This window comes from Cydia pomonella, chromosome 6 (genome assembly GCF_033807575.1).
Source record: "Cydia pomonella isolate Wapato2018A chromosome 6, ilCydPomo1, whole genome shotgun sequence".
Lineage (NCBI taxonomy): Eukaryota > Metazoa > Arthropoda > Insecta > Lepidoptera > Tortricidae > Cydia > Cydia pomonella.
The window spans coordinates 22,391,943-22,411,892 of NC_084708.1; the positions used below are offsets into that span (position 1 = coordinate 22,391,943).

Genomic DNA, 19,950 nt, shown 5'->3' on the forward strand with positions numbered 1-19,950 from the left:
CTCAATTTTCCGCCTCTAATCAAATTAAAGGCGATTCCTTTACGCAAACTGAACATTTATTCCGACAGCGGATCGAATGGCAGTGGCGATGGCAATCGATTCAAGGTCGATGTAGTAGAGAAACTGTCTTAACTAGTTTTTTTAACCGGCTGCGGTAAAGCCAAAAGAAATGGTTATGAATGATTTTAGGAGTCTATGTTTGTAGTTGGATGGGAAATCAAGCATCTGTGTATCCCACCGTAGCGACAAAACGCCAGAACTTGAAGATTTGCATGTCATATCAAGGATTGTCAGGCTACGCCCCTGTGGGGGCAGCATGGTTCCATTTTTATCGCTTGTTACTATACCCGTCACTTTCGTACTTACATACTTGTTAGAACGTGACAGGCATGGTGACAAAAGATAAAGAGCCGACCTTAGCCCTACTGAGCTTATTTAGATAAATGAGGGGATCACTGACTAACATCAAACTGAATGCGAAAAAATAACAAATCTTGTTCTGTCTAACACTAAAGTGCAATAATAAAATACGGATCACGTTTAAATTAATTTTGTATGAAATGTGACTACTATTCTTATTGTTCTTAAGTGTAGACAGAGAAAACATTAATTATAAGTAAGACAATACAGAAAACATGAATTTACAACGATTAATTATTTTCCATTTGCCTGAAGATAATTTGTCTCACAGACACAGAAGCCTTTTACAGAAGGCCAACAGATAAGTGCTCACACAAAAGCTCAAGACTATTGAGACTCTTGATATGTCCATTGTTGTCCGTTACGTAATTCAGGAAAACCATTAGGAGTGCTTTGTTGGAGCTGAATAAGTTTCCCTCGCTTTTATTGAACTTCGATTCGGAAAAAGTGATTTTTGCCATTTCGCGTGAATTGGTTTTGTAGTGCTTAATTTTCGCCTTTGGTCTTCGTGGTGTCTTTATTTTAAATTTAGGTCAGGAGAATTAAAATCGATAATATCTCAGGGATTTGTCTTATTGAAGAATACTAGGAATAAAGTTCTTAGTTTAGTAGATAAAAGGAAAGATAAGGTAGACGGACTATGTGTTGAAGATTGAAAGGAAAAGCTATGTTGACAAGGTACAAAACTGTCGTTCGCTGTAGAAAGGAAATTATTAGTATACAAGAAAACAACTGAGTATAATAGGTACTTTATTTTATTATCAAGTTACGCGTGTAATGTTATCCAGGAATCCAAATTATAAATCTGAGTTGTAAAATGTTTATCCTACGAAGAAAAATTATCCAGATGGCTGAAGTTTAACGTTCTGATACACATCTTTATAAAATTTAATCAAAAAACTCTAACTGAATATAATATTGCGGCCTTTGCGATTCATGTTTAAGTAATATACATTAAGAGACCGTTGCTCAAAGATATTGGTCCAGAAAATTGCGAAAAAATGATAAAAATTGACTTAACGCCCCGAAGGGACCAAAACACGTCCATTTCGAGACCCTTATAATACAGAAATAGTCTGGGGATTGTTATTTGAGTGCCCCTAAATATCCACGCGTTCACACAATACCGTCTGGAAATATAAGGAAATCGGTAAACGCCATTTCATTGGTTATTTATTCTTTATTATTAAAAGGTGAATATAATCTAAAATATGTTTCTAATGTATTAATTACTTTAATGAAATTTATAAATATCGTCTTTTGAATAATCTATTTATTTATAAGCAGTTTAAATAATGTCTGACTAGTAACTTAATATAACAAAGATAAAAAAAGGTTAAAAACAGAAGTACCTATTTTTACTTCTATTGTTGTAGTGTCTTTCAATTCACTTGGTGTTTAAGTTACAACAGTTATTCAGCTAATTATTGAGGTGGATGTTTACGTTACACGATTTTTACATCTTCTTAACTGTAGTATGTATATGTAAGTTACTCATAGTGTTGTGTTCCTGCCGGTGAGTAACGTTGCCAGAGCTCAACGAGGGGTGGGAGGGGGTTAGGGTCGGCAACGCGCATGTAACTCCTCTGGAGTTGCAGGCGTACATAGGCTACGGATACTGCTTACCATCAGGCGGGCCGTATGCTTGTTTGCCACCGACATAGTATAAAAAAGTGGGTTTTATAACAGAAATATCTGGCCGCCAATTCAATGATGTACAAGAAAGACAAAGTTGAAAAAAAAGTTATATTTTCATTCCTTTCATGCCGCCGTCCTTAACCCTTAATTGCTGTCAATTTCAGCTCAATATCCAAATTAAAATGCATCTAAAACTTTATCTTTACGAGATACTAGTACTTCGACTTTCGTCTTTATTTTTCCGACACAACACATCAATCACAATTTTACGTGTTACTTTTTTGCGTACTTCAAAGGTAAAGAAGACATTAAGTATATAACAACCCATAACAGCACCCACCTTTGTCCCAAATGACTCTTAAAGCCAAATCGAGCAATTGTGATGACCTCACGTAGGTATTGCAGTTTTTCTTGGTGTTTGTTCTTCAGTTGAGTCATCGTTGCGAACGTATTTGGTGTGAAACTTTGACTCTCCTTTCAAGGTTATAAATTCGTTATTTACCGAACCCAGATGAGGCGAAAATTCGGGAAACCAGTGAAACTTTGGTTAAGTGCTCTTCCAGGAGCCTGGTTTCCAATTTAGGCATCTGTATCCCAATAATTGGCGTAGGTATTTAGGTTTTTTTATTTATTCCAGAGGTAAAATTGATTTTTTATCCCTATAGTGCAATTTATTTGTTTTCTCCCTTACCAAAAAGCAACTAGTAAATATCAAATAACATACATATGTTCAAAGACACTCAGGTATCAGCCGGAGTTCAATTCAGCTTCAATTTGGAAGCAAAATTCCTTGCTGCCAGTCTATTACCAGCGCTTCAACCTCAAATTGTTCGAGTCTTTTTTATTGTTTCCCAGTAAAATTTTTAATAAAAAGAAATATAAATTAAATTAAATAAAAGAAAATAATGTAAACATATCCACAAGTAAAGTCCCCCAGGATCTGTTCCCTGAAAGGGTACCAGCCACCAAAGGTAGCCAGCTAGGTACATTGTCCTGCTGGACACGGCGCCTATTGTTTGGCCTAGGAATGTGCCACCCGAAGACACACGTAGACTTTTATTAGACTCCGAAAAAGGAATTAGAGAACTGTTGAATTGATTTTATCTCAGTAATCGCCAGGGCAAGAACTCTCATGAGATGTAATTAGATCTCACGAGAGTTCTTGCACCGTCTATCTAAACCCCTAAGGGGCCTACGGATTATCAGTTCCCCGGATGATATCGGCCTGTCAATTATTCGCGATTGTCAGCTTTTGCGAATAACTGACAGACCGATATCGTCCGGTGAACTGGTAATCAGTGGGCCCCTTTATACCGGCTGGTCTGAGCGGTCGACTTGCTTGTCGTCAGTACGAGTACCATAAGTCCCAAGGTTGCGAAATTCACAAATTATCTTTCCCTCGACATGTTTTTCTGTCTGATCTACAAACGTTAAGTACATTAGTTGCGAGTTGATTTAGGAATGGAACAGAGGACTTTTACAGGGACAGAGACGCTTCAACGACCCCATTGAGTTAAATAATTGCGCCGGTATCTACAAATGTAGTAAATAAATAGCTTAGTGAGGTATTTACCAAGACAAAGTGAAGGGATGTCATCGTTAATAGAATATTTCTATTGAAATAACATTTAAAATGACAATCACACAATTTGGCGTCTTTAAGTCGATGCGAAGACTGACTCTATACGTATACACGAAAATTAGTATCAAAATACAATTGCAGCATTTCAATAAATATAAATTTCATTAATAAAATATTAATAAAAATTGCGGTTCGCGAAGTCTACAGCTCTCTAGAGAGAACTTTATATAAACAGGATCAAAGACCTAGCTTATAAGTTTACCACCTGTACAACCACTTTGTGAATTTGCAATAAAGTATTGAGTACTGAGTAATGGGTGCTTTTTATTAGGGTTCCGTAGCCAAATGGCAAAAAACGGAACCCTTATAGATTCGTCATGTCCGTCTGTCTGTCCGATTATTAAATAATATAATATATAGCTCTAGTCTAACTCATAAAATGTAGGTATAGTCGCCATCTGATATATCTGAGCGGCCAAGGTGCTCAAAAATTTCTGAGCACGCCTCTATTGTCATTGCACTAGAGTGCGTGTTCAGATATTTTTGAGCACCTCGGCTGCTCCAATATATCTGATGGTGTACTTGTACCTTTATTGTTCTCTTATTTTAAACTGTAATAAAACAGAATGACCATCGACTTTTTCATGCTTTCCAAAGCGCAATGAAACAGCCATCAAAAGGAATCATAAATTAGCATTCATAGACTAGAGGCCATAACTTCTGTTCCGAACGCTTTATTTATTGCTACGGTGAAAGATCGCTGGCGGGATAGTGATAAATGATCGTATTGATAGCATATTTATAAACCTTTGAGGCCGTGGGTTTGAATCCAGACTGTGTTAAGTAATTTATGAAATATGATTCGATATTTGCAACCAGCTTCTTGGTGAAGATTATTTTAGCTGATGCTTTCGAAACAGCGATTGATAATAAACATAGATGACGAACTAGCTCTGCAAAATGACCCCACACATATTGTGCCGAAGCGGGCGGGGCGTCAACTTTGTGCCGCGGAGCTATTTAGTTCGCAAATGGCGGCCCGTTGTCACAGTCGTAGTAAGAAGTATTAAAATTATATCTTTAATAAAAGAAATATGCCTTATTGTGCGGATAAATGATGTGCTAGTCGTTCCAACAAACACTGGAAACAATATGGGATTACTTTTCACGTACAGTTTAGCTAGGATCATATTATTTTGATTTCTCTTGATCAAAACAGGTTTCATATGGGGATGATGTTATGCATTTTAAACAATCGTGGATATTAAGAAACTTTAATTTTAAATTTGTTCAGGTTGTTATTTTGACAATTTAAATTCGTGATAGTAAATACGAATCGTCGTTGTAGGTGGCGCTTTTTTATGTGTAGGTACATTTTTACTAAGTAAAGATCTCGCTGCTATTTATAATTTTTCGTTAAATTTGCGGAAGGCTGGACCGATTTGGCTAATTTTGGTATTGCAATATTTCTAGGTCCAGGGACGGTTTGAACGGTGAAAAAATATGGAAAGAATGCAAGTGTGGGTGTTAAACCTACGTGGGTCGTAAATAATAATGCACGCACTTAATAAACAATATGTAATGTTCGAAATACAGTTAAAAAGTTATTATTATTTAAGTTAGTATTAAACACAAGCGGTTAGCACAGGCACACACAGTTCACCGAAACACTAGATAGGTTCATGTTTTTTTCGTTCGCTGTTTCGAAATAGTACATTACTACAGAGGCCGGGAAACGAAGGGTTGCAGGTTAAGTAGATATAGGATAAGGCTAATAGAAATAACTCGACGGCTACCGCCTTTTTTGTGTGAGAAAGGACATATTTGGATAGTGCTATATGTCATTAATACGGGAAGAAAATTTGATTAAAAGAGCTATTTTGAAGAAACCATTTCCAAACTACGAATCATATATGCACTGGCAACGAAGGGTTCAAGAATGCAGGCGACTAAATAGCTTGTACGTAGGTTTGTTAAAGAACAGCCTGCTTGCATGCACCTGTGGACTCCTGCCAACTATTCGAGTCGATCGATGGAACTACCCTTGAAAGTCTAAATTGTGTTAGACACACTATATTTTATTTACGGTGACTCTAAACAGGACAATTCTAAAGCTGTTATATTTAATCTTTGAACGCCGAGTCGCCGATGCATGCAACTTTGTCATTTTTGGCGATTCAAACCAAAGATCTCGAGCCTCGGCCGATGCCGATACATTTAATGAGTTTTATGGGACAACATATGTCCGAAATGTCATTTGATATTTACCAGTAAGTATATTTACTGTAAAGTAAAATATCGTAAGGATATCGGTATAATCACGAATGTGGATAATTTCCCCCTCTCATTATGAAAGTCGCTGTCATAAAAATTACTGTTTGCATAGTTGCCAAATTCATTTTAGGGGTAATTTTTGGGATCAGGTCATTTGTAAAAATGTAAATTGCTAAAGCGGGCTTCATTTATTCATTCTCTCTCGGAGTCATTTAGAATGCTACTGGGAAAGCACTATAGAAGCAAGAGGAAATGTAATTTACAGAGATTTGTTAGGGTATGTGGCTTTCCGTTGCGCGGGGCCGGCTTTCATAATCTCGAGGGGCCAATTGCTCCACTAATAAGCGTCGTCGGGAGTTAGGCCGAGCTCCATCATGTCCTTCTGGACACTAGATGCACCCGATCTTTCCCTGTTTCAAGTATATCCATGACAAGGGACTTTTTCACTGCGTGGTCTTCGGATCTTCGCATTACCACCTAAGCCGTACCACCTAAGCCGTCGGTTCATTAATGGGCGTTACTTTGAAACTACCACTTATATCATTATTACGTACTTTATCTTTGAGCAGTATGAAGAATATAGCATGCATGAAAACGTATCTTTAACTAAATAAAAAACTCACGCACAGCCTTTAAAAAAGCAAAGATGAGTCATTCACACCTGACAATTAGCGATAATCACCAACCTCGCAGAATCTATTTAATTAATGTACATTGTACATGGTTGCGTGCAGATATGAAATTAATGAAGCGACGACAATGTGTATGAACGGTGACAAGCGTATTCCAGGCTCCCATGAGCCGTGGCAATAAGCCGGGACAAACGCTAGGATGATTATGTGTGAGTTAAAATTTTCCGTCCAGGACATGCCCGGATTTTTAGAGTAATGTCCGGATTTCTGTCAAGAGATTTTTTCCATATGGCAAACCTAGGAATGGCAGCCATTCTCATTATCATTTAATATAAATGCCTCTGGTTAGCCGTAACCAAGTGCATGAGTACAAACGTGAACGTTAACCTCCAACCCCGCCGCAACCGCAGCGCGACCTCCGGCATCGCAATTTGTGGTATTCCTCATTCATTTTGTATTAATAGTATCTTTGAAAATGGCAAGTAACGTAAGCATAGCGTGGCAAAATCTCCCACTGTGTTACCTCTCCTTCTAAGGTTGTAATTTCTATTGTTTCTTTTTATGAAGTGATTGGATCAGCCATAAGCGGTGGGGTGAAATGACCGAACGGGATAGTCTTATTTATCTTTCAGTAGGAGTAGCAGAGAAAGCGCTATTATTGTTAGGCCTGGACATAGTCTCACTTTTCCTTTCTGCCTACTTCTAAAAAGTCCTAAGTGACGTAGACGTTTTTTGTTGCCCACCGTTTTCATGGTGGGCAACAAATAACCCGACCAAATTACGTAGTTTGTTTTTGGTATGTTGTCAGGAATGTAAAACTTTTTTTTAATTTCTATAGGATCCTACCATCTATGTTTATTTTACTGAGGTGTGCAATAAGACTTAGACTAAGATGAGGAGGAGACCTGTGGGAAACAACATGGTTGCAATAGCATAGTTGTTATAAAGTGGAGAAGAGATGTGGATTAAATTAAAACCAATGCCATTGCATGTCTTTGCATTGGCATTGGCATGCCTCCTCTCATCTCTGCTCATCTCCGTCTAAATGGAAAGGCAGCTTCAAAATAATTGTATTTTATAACATATAAGTGATGTCGGTAGGTACCTACTTATCTAAAAAACAAAGTTTCAGTCATGCTCTCGTTTAATTCTTATTGTGTTTAGGGTAGAAAAGTCTGATCGCAGGTACGAACAATAATTTACGCAAACCATTTTGTTTAGGTACTGTGAACCTCCATTCGCCTTAAATATTGAACGTCCGACCTTGGTACAATCCTCATGTTGATGTTGACAGTACCTCTGTTTTATTCATACGACAAATAAGTCTAATGCCAAGTGCATCTTCAGAAGAGGTCAAGCGCAAATCGGTGACGAAATTTACGTTAGAGTTTTTGATGAATAATTTATTAATACGAATATGTTAGTAACGGATCCCTTAATAACGACATATTCACCATTTTGCATTTTGACAATTCATACTTCACTCTTAACTCAGACCTTGTCGCCGATGGCGCGTGGCGGGATAACTTGGACTCCTTTTTGAGAGAATGGCCAGATGTAGCTCAAAACTGGGACGAGTGGAAAAAAGGGGGGAGGCCCTTGCCCAGCAGTGGGACACTATAGGCTCGCAATAATAATAATAGGCCCCCAGGGCAGCTTGTGGCGAGCTGAATATAATTGGGCCACAATGACTTTTGAGTTAGGTTAGGTACCCTTATGTATTACTTTTTTATTTATTTTTTACACTAAGTCGGTAGCAAACAATTAAGCTACTGATGACTGATGGTAAACAGTCTCCTTAGCCTATGTACGCCTGCAACTCCAGAAGAGTTACATGCACGTTGCCGACCCTAACACTCCGCACCCTCGTTGAGCACTTAACAAAATTTCACAATACTCATCAACTAAAAATGTTCTTGATTTCTTCGTAGAAATAATAACTCGCAAATTAATTTCCAAATTATCAAATTTTCTTCTTTCGTAATTTGGCTTTCGAACTCGCTGAATTCGCCTCGGGCCTCGTATTCATGTTGTATCTAAATTGCGTAAATTAATATTACTTAATATACCCGGTTCGTATTGAGATCATTTTAACTTAAATAAGTTAAAATAAAACCCATGAAATGTGCTATTATGAGTAGGCGTAGGATTAATTTACGTAGGCTAGAAATTTATACCTTTATTAAAGAGTAAGTAAGTAATAGTACAGTCAAGTCTGAAAATATCGATACAAAAAATGTGCCAAAAATATGCATACACTACCTTAATATATGGGCAATAAAGTCGTGTATACATTTTTTGACACTTTTTTCGTATCGTTATTTTCAGAGGTGACTGTACATTGTGCAACGAGGGGGGTAAGTGAACCTTTGGACACGAGGGTGGTAATTCCCGACAACCGCAGGCTGGAGGGAATTAAAGACCCGAGTTTGCAATATTCTTACCCCCGGAGTTGCACACAATGTTTTTCGTCTATTGCGAAGAAAAAACTTAATTTTAAGCGAAATAATTCTTAAATCCGGTGGTATATCAAATATTCGTCCGCCATTTTGTAATTTCTTGACAGGTTAGACATCGAAGGCACAGACCTATTCGGCATTCAGCCACGATTGAAAATTATTTAAAAATATTTTAAACGGCTGTTAAATACTTTATATAGGTAGGTGTTTGCTTACCAAACAGAAACGTGAAGTCATAACAGTAGGGCTAAGATGGTCGGCTTTTTATCATTTGTCACCATGCCTGTCACGTTCTAACTAGTATACATATAAGCGCGAAAGTGACGGGCGTAGTGACAGGTGATAAAAATGGAACCATGCTGCCACCGCAGATGTGGGTTAAAACAAAAATAGTAACGTCGAAATTGTTATATTGACTGTTCTATATCGAAATACGGTCCGATTGGAACTTTTTTTTTTTTTATACTACGTCGGTGGCAAACAAGCATACGGCCTGCCTGATGGTAAGCAGTCTCCGTAGCCTATGTACACCTGCAACTCCAGAGGAGTTACATGCGCGTTGCCGACCCTAACCCCACCCCCCTCGTTGAGCTCTGGCAACCTTACTCACCGGCAGGAACACAACACTATGAGTAGGGTCAAGTGTTATTTGGCTGCGATTTTCTGTAAGGTGGAGGTACTTCCCCAGTTGGGCTCTGCTCTAGATCTGGAATGACATCTGCTGTGCTGTGCCCTACCACACAAGGCGAGATGACATTCACATTGCCCATACCACCATACTTTAAGATAAGTACGTCAAATATTAGGTCTAGATATGAAATGGATCGGATATGTCAGTGTCAAGTGATGTTTCTTCAAACAAAAACGTCACTTTTGACAGTGACATACATTAGTCCCTTTCCAAATCCCTTTCGGCTATTTAGGATTGTCAAAATTCAAGTCATTCGAACGGAACGTCAAGTTTTGCCAACCCTAACAATTCCTCGTAGCAACGCTGACCCGAATGGAGCCGAGAACGCCCGAACGCTGCAGTTTCCCCCACTGCCCATACTGGGTCGCGCCTCTAACGTTCGCGCCACATGTCACCTAGCTGTAGCTACCAGTGCGGAACCGAACGGCAACAGGTTTTTAAACATTGTATATATTTGCATAAACTTGCTCTAGTTTGATCCTGTTTTATACGGTAGGCTACCCTTTGGCTTTCGGGCATTGACCGAATATAATATAGGTATATAAGTACGCGATCGTCCATACAAAAGGAGAAAATATTTTTCACGTCAGCAGCTCGAACAAGGGTAATTTGCTGCTTAAAAACAGTGAGCAAAATCGCATTTTGCTCACCGAGTGAGACAAAATAACATTCAAGTGACCTTTAGATTCGAATGTCATTTCAACGTGCGGGGCCTAATACAAGTTCGAAATATTTGGATTCTATTGTCTTTATCCCTTTCACGTCATTAGCAAAAAAAAAGAGACAAAAAAGTGCATACTTACTTAATTCAACGGTATATTGACGGTTTATAATAGACCCCCGAAATAAGTCAGATCGCATCGTTCCAAAACACCCTACCCTACGAGTCTTCATTCGTAATAATTAATTAATGAAATAAAAGTTTAAAATTTAATAAAAACACCATATTTTACGTATTTTATTATACAATCAAAACAATGAACTTATACAAATTTACGCAATTGTTACGCAGTAAATAATTCTACTTAACGACTTTTAACGATCTCTACTGTAGTTGACAAATAGTAGTATCCGCAATTTGGACCGTATCTTACAAAGTTTTTTTTTTACAAAAAAAAGTTGTCGATTGAACCGTCAATTGATGTTCGTTAATTCATTATTTTCGTATTATTTTATTGAAATTTCTTTCGTTTTGTTTTATTGCTGTAATTAAAGTTAATTGTTAGAATACCTTCAGAAAACATGAGTGAAATAGTGATCCGTCCGTCTGGAATACATTTTTTCAGGTTGTATTTTTTGATGGCTGACTGACGTGAAAATTTTTGTATACTACACGAGATCAAAGTTATTTACATCTCGTGCGCTTTTGAGTCCCTTACTACGCTCAAGATTCTAAATTATATTATAGAATCTTTCGCTTGCACGGGACTCAAAACAAGCACTCGAAGAAATATCAAACTTTGCTCTCTTGTGGTACAAATAACTATTTCCACTTCTAAATATTTTCCATTCTCCGTGATTTTTTAGTACGAGTATGTTCTTGACACAATGAAAAACTAGGTTTATGTTTTTTCCTTTCTTTTTAATTTGCAAAAGAAATATGCTAAACGTTCGACATTAAAATTAAAGTGATTTGTTAAGATTTTGTTAGTGGAAACCGTTTTCTCCCGAAATCACATTTCATAGAAAAAGTACCGTTATTTCATTAGGATCGCAAAGCAGTTCTTCTCTCTAAAGAGAATTCTATATAGCAGGGAGTGCCTTAGCCTTACACCGTGGGAGAAACCCAGTCTGACTGCATGCGGCATATAGCCAGCCCGCGTAGCCAACATGGCAATCGTTAACGCTCCGTAACGTAGCGTAATCATCTCTATCACTCTTCCATATTAGTGCGACAGTGACAGTTGCGTTTCGTTCGCTACGGACTGTTACTTCTGTCTATCTGTAATAGAAAATCGCTCTAAAATCGTTACCGGGCTCGTAACATACGTGTAGATTTTTTTGCATTGCCTCATTGCCATTTTAAGCTAAGGTTCTAAGCTAAGGTATTTAAAAGTCACACATTTGTACTAATTTTTTTTTTATATATAAAGTTCTAATTAATTTAAAAAAATTCGCAATATTCCATGTTTACTTACTGCTAACGTCATAAATGGCTTACAGCAAGGGTTAATAGCAAGAAAATAGATAAATTAACTACTTTAACTCTGCGTTCCCAACTTGTTTAGAAACTACACCAAGACTTAACGCAACATATGCACTGATATATCACCTACACGTTTCAAGAGAAATAAGTAAGCATAGAGCGCTCACTACATACAGGAATTGTCTTATTTAACTAATAATACTAAGTTGTATGGTATGGATTAACTTATTATTAATAAGTTAATTTTAAATATTATTATAAATAAGTTTTTTTTTCTTTGTATGGAGTGAGCTTGTATGCTTATTTCTCTACGTCTCTAGTTACTTTATTATGGACATTTTGCTGTCATCTCATACAATGTGATACTGTACGCTACGCACGGCGTCAACTTAAGTTCATTACCTTAAGAGTCCCCCACATTAGTGTGTTTTGAGCGTCAGCGTCTAGTCAGCGTTATGGAAAATGGCGTCGCTGCGCAGTTGCGCCAACGTTGCGTCGAGCAGCAGCCGTAAGTGGGGTGGCCATAAATACGAGTATGTTCAATGGCCCTGACTCAATATCACCACTGCAGCATATTTAAGCTAAACAGCTAGCGAGCCGAGCGCAACAAACAATTTAATGATATACTGTAGCACTACTATACCTCGTTTTTTATCGTTAGAAAATACCACACGATCTTAACGTGTCTTTTTGCTAAAACACGCTTTAAAAAAATAGCAACGCATGTAAATGAACATAGCTATATTATAATTGTTACTTATTTATCGGGACTTATTTTTGAAAAGAGCTTTACATTTTTTTATGTGCTAGTCAGAAAACGAGCAGACGAGCCGCCTGACGGGAAGCGGTCATGGTCGCCCATGGACATAAGCAACATTACAGGAGCCACTTAAACGTTGCCGACCCTGGAGAACATTAAAACCCGCTTCTTAAAAAATCCCATGTTCCGGCGCAAAGGAAATACCCCAGGAGGCAGCTAATTCCACATTCTGCGCGTTCTGGGAAGAAACGAGTGAGATGCCCGCTGATTCTTGGTGTGCCATGTATCTAGAAGTGAGGATGAGCTTTGCTCCTTTGGCCGGAGGTGCGGTGATAAAAACGAGACGATGGGACCAATTCAAATAGAGACACGTCAAAATCGTGTGTAGTCTTTCTCTAATGCTAATAAAACGAGGTTATAGGTGGATGCTGGATGGTGATTTAACAACTTGTTAAAGCTTTCATCTTGTTTTGAATCGTGCGGAAACCGAAGCTTCGGCCTGACAATAATGAAAATACAGTCTTGGCGTGGCCGAAGGGTTCGGCGGTTTTTTGGCCAAGACCGAAACTTCAGCCGAGACACGATTTTTATGCCGAAACCGAATTGATAGGACCCTAATATACTTGCGTAGCGTCAGACGCCAGATAACATCAGTAAGCCCGGTTGTGTACTGAATTCCTTACACTTGCGTGGGCTACGCGAAGCCTCGTGCACTGTGTGTAATTCCTTACACTTGCGTGGGCTACGCGAAGCCTCGTGCACTGAGTGTAATTCGTTATACTTGCGTGGGCTACGCGAACACCGTGGGTGGAATCCGCAAAACATTTTGTTTTATAACTGTTTTACAGAAAACATCCAAATACTTAGTTCCCGGCCCACGGGCGCTATTATTAGACTTCCATTATGTTCGCAAACTTGTGCTTTTAACGATGGGCGGATTTGTTCCAGTCAAATTGGAGTTCGGAAAATGTGTTGGATATCGTCACCGTAGTATATTTACGATGTGATTAAAGATAGATTAGAGTGAATTTGGAAGAGGCCGATATAGGTCGTAATCGTTCGCGAAAACCGGCGACTTACGGTATTTTAAATTTTAAGACAATATAAAAGTTAACGATTTGTATACATAAAACTAAGACTTACAGAAACAGTAACAGTTAGTTTAAAGCAACTACTTACTTGGGGAACTGCGTTTTTAATAGGGGTACGATATTTTTTCAACGGTACAATAATTTTGTCACTCAGATTCAATAATTCTCTTCCGCTCACCTGGCAATTTTTTACCTAATAGCTAATGGCATTCTGGTACTAAACACTACTTTCGAGTGGGCTACCTATTAATGACCGAGTTTTAACAATCAAAAATGTATGTACCTACACAGTCGGTTTCTCTTTATAATTGTTATAGATTTCCGAGCTACAACATAACAGCTTTGAGTTACAAAAGTATTAGAAAAATAACTTATATTTAGTTTCTAAATGTATTGAATTGACTACGTTTTGGTTGCCATGTTGTTTTACCGAAACCTTTTACCTTACCTACTCGTGCACATCAAGTTCAAAAGAATCGAGCACAGCATAATTCAGATCATTGGACACCCAAAGGCTTCCAAAGAAGAAAATCGGCCAAGTCCGTGAAAAGAAACAAGGTCGCGATTAATCAACTCAACACTTTGGCAATAGATCAATTTGGTGCGCTATTGTAAACGGGGTGAAACTCTCGCTTCGCTCGTGATTGCGCGACCGGTGAAGATGCACGGTTAATCAGCCGTGTGATAATGTTAGGCAAGTAATTTGGTTATCAACAGGTCTACGTTGACTGACTGACAGGTCAGTCAACGTAGACTATTTATATACTGCGTCGGTTGCAAACAAGCATACGCCCCGCCTGATGGTAAGCAGTCTCCGTAACCTATGTTCGCCTGCAACTCCAGAGGTGTTACATGCGCGTTGCCGACCCTAATACTCCGCACCCTCGTTAGCTCTTGCAACCTTACTCACCGGCGGGAAGGAATTATTTGGCTGCGGTTTTTTTGACGCGAAAACCAAGATCACAGCCTTCTGCATCTGACCCTTGATCCAATCACCTAGCGAGTCCCAAAAGCATTGTATTGATATTGATATTATTGAATTATTATAAATGGCAAGCTTACTTAAAAACGCAATACCCTTTTATCCTTATAATTACTTTAAAACCGCTTCTGATTAGATAAGCTTATGCGTTTACTAATTAAGACTAAGGTACAACCCGCACTAATTAAAACATTTTTATGTCAGGATAAGATAAGAAAGCGGTAATAGGTACGAGTACTAGGTAGTGTATTATTTATGCTCAAGGAAATAAACCTAACGATAAATGAAATCTCTTTCGTCAGTACACGAAAGTCCCCAGCCGCGTCTATCTGTATGTATGTTCGCGATAAACACAAAAACTACTGAGCGGATTTTTATGCGGTTTTCACCTGTCAATAGATTGATACTTGAGGAAGGTTTAGGTGTATAATTTGTTAAAGTTTTCTGTAACCCGTGCGAAGCCAGTTCGGGTCGCTAGTAAAGGGGCCCACTGATTACCAGTTCGCTGGACGATATCGACCTATCAGTTATTCGCGTTACGATATCGTCCGGCGAACTGGCTATCAGGCCCCCTTTAGAATATAAAGTACAGTCAGCAATCTAAGTTGTTTTAGCAAGTTTAGCTGCAAATAAAGGTGAAGTTCGGCTGTCAACTGCAGCGTTGCGGTGCACGGCAGGCTGAAATCGGCTTTGATAGAAACAGAAACTCAATTTTCAAAGTGTTATTGAAAGACCTTTATTTAGCATGACATCCCGAAATTAATAGAAGTGAATTTGGTCGAGAAAATAAATTATTATATTTATAGATATATATAAATATAATAATGCGTATTTAAATAAATATAATAGTACATTTTCAATATGTATGGTATTTTTGTTTTCAGGTACGTTTACACCGCAATTCGAATGATCCTGCGGTGAAGGCACACTCCGTTGACTTCTGTATTTTGTAAGTAATTTCATATCAAGATAATGAACGATTATTTACAATCCGTATGCAAATTTGATTAGATATATTTATTAATATGATATCAAGTATTGTAGTCATTATTAATTGTTTATTATTGTAATATGTATTTACATGCTGTAGAACGCTCTTACAAAAATATGAAAGTTTTGTGTGCGTGCGAAGAAATATCCGCAATGTGGGTATTATGTCATATCATACCATATTTTTATTTTAGTTACTTATTTCGCACTGGATAAACTCGTTAAAGCTGTTAAATATAATGTTGTGTAAAATATAACTGTGTAAATTGGGTTAAATAATTTAAATATATTGGATAGAGAAAATATTTGCAATTCGCCATACCGGTTTCGTCATTGCTAGATTGACATCAATCCAACACTGAGGCTGAGGCCTTGCCGCAAAAAACAAAAGCAGAAATTTCTATACCTGTCTATCTACCGCTCTTGCGTATCAGAGAAACAAATAGGCAAAAAAAAACTTCGAATTTCGTTTTTCGCAGCCTCAGAACACACTTGCTAGCATGAATTGCGTTCTAACGCGCGACTCCATACGTCCATCGCGCGCAAGGACGCTACTCATGCTAGCCTGTCTGATATACTTTTTTTTACTTGTCGTTTTTCTTAGTAAGGACATGATTCTTCTTATTAAAGCGCTTCCTAGGTTGCATCCTTAAGAAGGTTACAGTCTCCTAGATGCCTAAACTCGAAACATGGTGTAGCGGTCGATCAACTGTAATACCAAGGAAAATCAATAAATTAAAAGAATTCTGTCCGTTTTTAAGTTCTAGTTAGATTGACTTTTTTAAACAAAACCGTTTTTAACCAAAACTTAACTTGGACATTGTGAAACAGGCCCTTAATGTGCTGTATTCTTTGTTTTGTATTGAGATGTGGTAAACAGTATTTGTATTGTATTGTAGTTTTAAAATGAGAACGAAGGTGAAATTCGGCCGAGCTTGCTGCGGACTTGAGCAGAGTAAGGCACGACTTGTACCAATAAAATACTAGTTTCGCCATAAAGTTTCGCACGAACATGAACCATTTCACGGAGAATAATATAAATTGATTTTTACCGCGCATAATCTTATGTATCCGTGAGAATTGCGAAAGATTACAACATTCTAGTCAATTTGAAAGTTTTCGTAAGTGATTATACATGTTTACTGTCGAGTTCTGAGTGCACATTTCTTAAAGAAAGTAATGTTGTTATTTTAAACATATATATACGTTAAGGGGCGTAAAGCCAGGGAATTAAAAGGAAACAGAAGATATGGAGCAAGAATCTTGCGGCGGAAGATATGGCCTTAACGCGGGATTTTACCTTTTATCCCAATTACCCGATACGACCTTCAAACCTTAAAGAAAAGAATGTATCCCATCTTAATGCCAGCAACGCACTTTCAACCCCTCTGGTGTTGCAGGTGTCTATGCGCGGCGGTAATCGCTTACCATCAGGTGACCCGTCTGCTCGTTTGCCTCCTATTTCATAAAAAAAGGCAATCTGAAAATATACATGTCTTTAAATTATATCAAAGGATTCCTCTGTTAATAACCCTTTATGTAATTAAATTCGTACAGAACAAAAGCCAGGCCCAAATTCTAAACCTACTCGTACGTTGAATATTTAAGGTTTGGCCTTTGTAATAAAATTACCAAATACCTAGAGGCCAATTCAAATTTACATTTTGACATCTAAATTCATTTTATCATTCGTCCGTCCGCCTCGCACTCGCCAATAATCGCACGCGTGAGAGCGAAATGCACGCGCGAATTTCAACTAAATTACATCATCTAGATATACAGTATGTTCGAATTGGCATCCTAGTCCTCAATGTAACAGATAACAGCGTCTCCTTATTGTCAAGAGCGTTACAAGTTCTTCATTTTATTTTCGTAATGAGTATGCTGGCTTTAGGATTGATTAAGTAAAGCATGTAACGGGCCAATTCGAATTTTAGTTATTCAATCTGTTTCCGATATGCTACTGATCTGTCAGTATCAAAAGTGACATTTCTTCAACCATTCCATACATATAATTATAAAGTCATAACCCCATAACCCTCATAACGCCGCTAAAGTATTCAGGCGGACGTCACATACAAATACAAAAAAAGTTCTACCGTAAAAACATGGAGGTGGTATATGATTGGCCGGTACTGTACCTATTATACTTTTTTCATCTCTTAAGGGGCCCAATGATTACCAGTTCGCCGGACGATATCGGCCTGTCAGTTATTCGCAAAAGCTAACAATCGCTAATAACTGACCGGCCTATATCGTCCGGCGACTGGTAAGTGGAGTGGGCCCCTTTATACCTATAACTTAGTCTGAGTACCCTTACCTGCTCACTTGACTAAATAAAACATCTATTCAAAAGTAATTTATCGCCATGTTTTTCTCACATCGAGTTTATATGAATGACTCAATGAAGAAACATCAGACATCAAAGCTTTTATTACCCCAAAAACTCGCGTATTTTCTTAGAAGACATGAAAAATAAGGTGTGGAGTCGCGTCTCATTAAAGAAGTGTTGTTCCAACGTTCCAGCCACTCGCCAAGAGCAGGTGTGTTATTTTCATATAACCACCAAATGTGACGTTTTCAATTAAAAGGTAGGTTATTGTTGGTTGTCGATAAGGTTCATTTCAAATTAAAGTTTTATGAAAATGGCGCCTTATTGACAAATGATAATAAGTACCCTTTTGTTTGAATGGAAGACCGCCGCGCCATACAAAACGTAGTCACCATTTTCCTCTCTAACTATTGACAGTATGGAAAATATTTTTACACAATTCGATGTATATTGACCATAACTACCATTCGTTTGACGTTTTTCGAGTTCTTGCTTATTATAAAAATGAGGAGCAAAGAAACAAATAAGTTAGGAGCAAATTTCGTGAAATTGATTAATACTTCTAACTCTGATAATAATTATCACTACACTTTATAAAACAAAGTCCCCCACCGCGCGTCTGTTTGTGTTTGGCTTGTATGTACTGAACGGATTTTCATGAGGTTTTCACCTATTTATCAATATTTAAAGTAATTCTTAAGTATAATTTACTAACCCCTGATACGAAGCCGGGGCGGGTCGCTTGTAAAATAATAATACTTAAATAAAAAAACAAACGAAGGGGAATTGTTGTAGTTAATATCCAGAGAGGAAAATGGGGAATACTTTTATGAAAAGGCGTTCTGGTGCGGTCATCCACTGTTGTCTTAAATGAGGGGACATATTCTTTTTCAACAAGGACTCAACGCCAAATAACTTGTAAACTACTGCTAAATTCGAGCATGAGATACACGTTCCATGTATGTATGAGCCCATTACATATTTTACAGTACATATGGGGCTACTTTATAGCACTAGTGCGAGAAGTAGCATATTACGTTACTGTGTCGAACATATAAAGGGCCATATGTACTGTAAAACGTTGTACGATACATGTGCGAATAGGTAATTCGCAACTCGTGTCGATTTAAAACACTCCCTTCTGTCGTGTTTTAATTTATCGCCACTCGTTTCGAATTTCCTATTTTTCGCACTTGTATCGTAATGTACTATAGCTGTTGTATTTTTAAAATTCCCCTCTTGGGTATTGTAGTGCTTCTTCTCGCATGGTCACTCTAAACTATTACTACTACAACAATCGGGATACTTGCAGGTACTCTGACCTAACCAGTTCATTACGATGCGTCCTCTTTGACGGCCTCAACCCAAGTGGACGAGCCTGTCCAACATTTACCGTGTCCTCACCACTTGCTAAAACTACCGTGTTGCCAACAGTATAATGTTATTTTCCCAACTACCCCTGTATTAATCGGGGTAACATAATAATGTTGTCACAGTATAATTATTATATATAGCTTTAAACGAGCAATTCTTGTATATATATATATATGTTACTGTAAAAGCCCGAAGTACGGTAAAACCTAGGATATACCGGTAAGACCTAGGTTTTACCGATGCCGATCGGTAAAAGCCCGAAATGTGAAATAATTATTGTTCACTTCGGGCTTTTACCGACATGGATTTGGTAAATCCTAGGTCTTACCACGGCGACCGGTAAAGGTTCAATAATGCACTGGTTCTTGACATTATTAGATGAAAATCTTGTATCAGTGTAAGGGGCGTCACATGTAGTGCCATTTAGAGTGATGCTTCGTATTGTTTCGGCTATTTTACTAGTCATATAGATCTAGGTCTTTCGGTTTTGCTGAAGGTGAGAGTGAACTCTACTCACTGCAAATTCGAACACCGTGAGCAGGTTTGTAGAAGTCCTGAGAGCAGAGTAATGTACAGTGT

At 38.0% G+C, this 19,950-nt stretch overlaps 1 protein-coding gene across 5 annotated transcripts in view; it reads left to right on the plus strand.

Annotated features, from left to right (window-relative positions):
* Nucleotides 1–19,950, plus strand: part of LOC133519304 (uncharacterized) — a 171,363-nt gene that overhangs the window by 78,000 nt on the left and 73,413 nt on the right. The window contains exon 3 of one of the 5 annotated variants that reach the window (XM_061853334.1): nucleotides 15,560–15,624. The exons of the other annotated variants lie outside the window; for them this stretch is intronic. The gene's annotated coding sequence lies outside the window, so the exon portion shown is untranslated. The remainder of the gene's footprint in view (nucleotides 1–15,559; nucleotides 15,625–19,950) is intronic. 5 annotated transcript variants of the gene reach the window in all.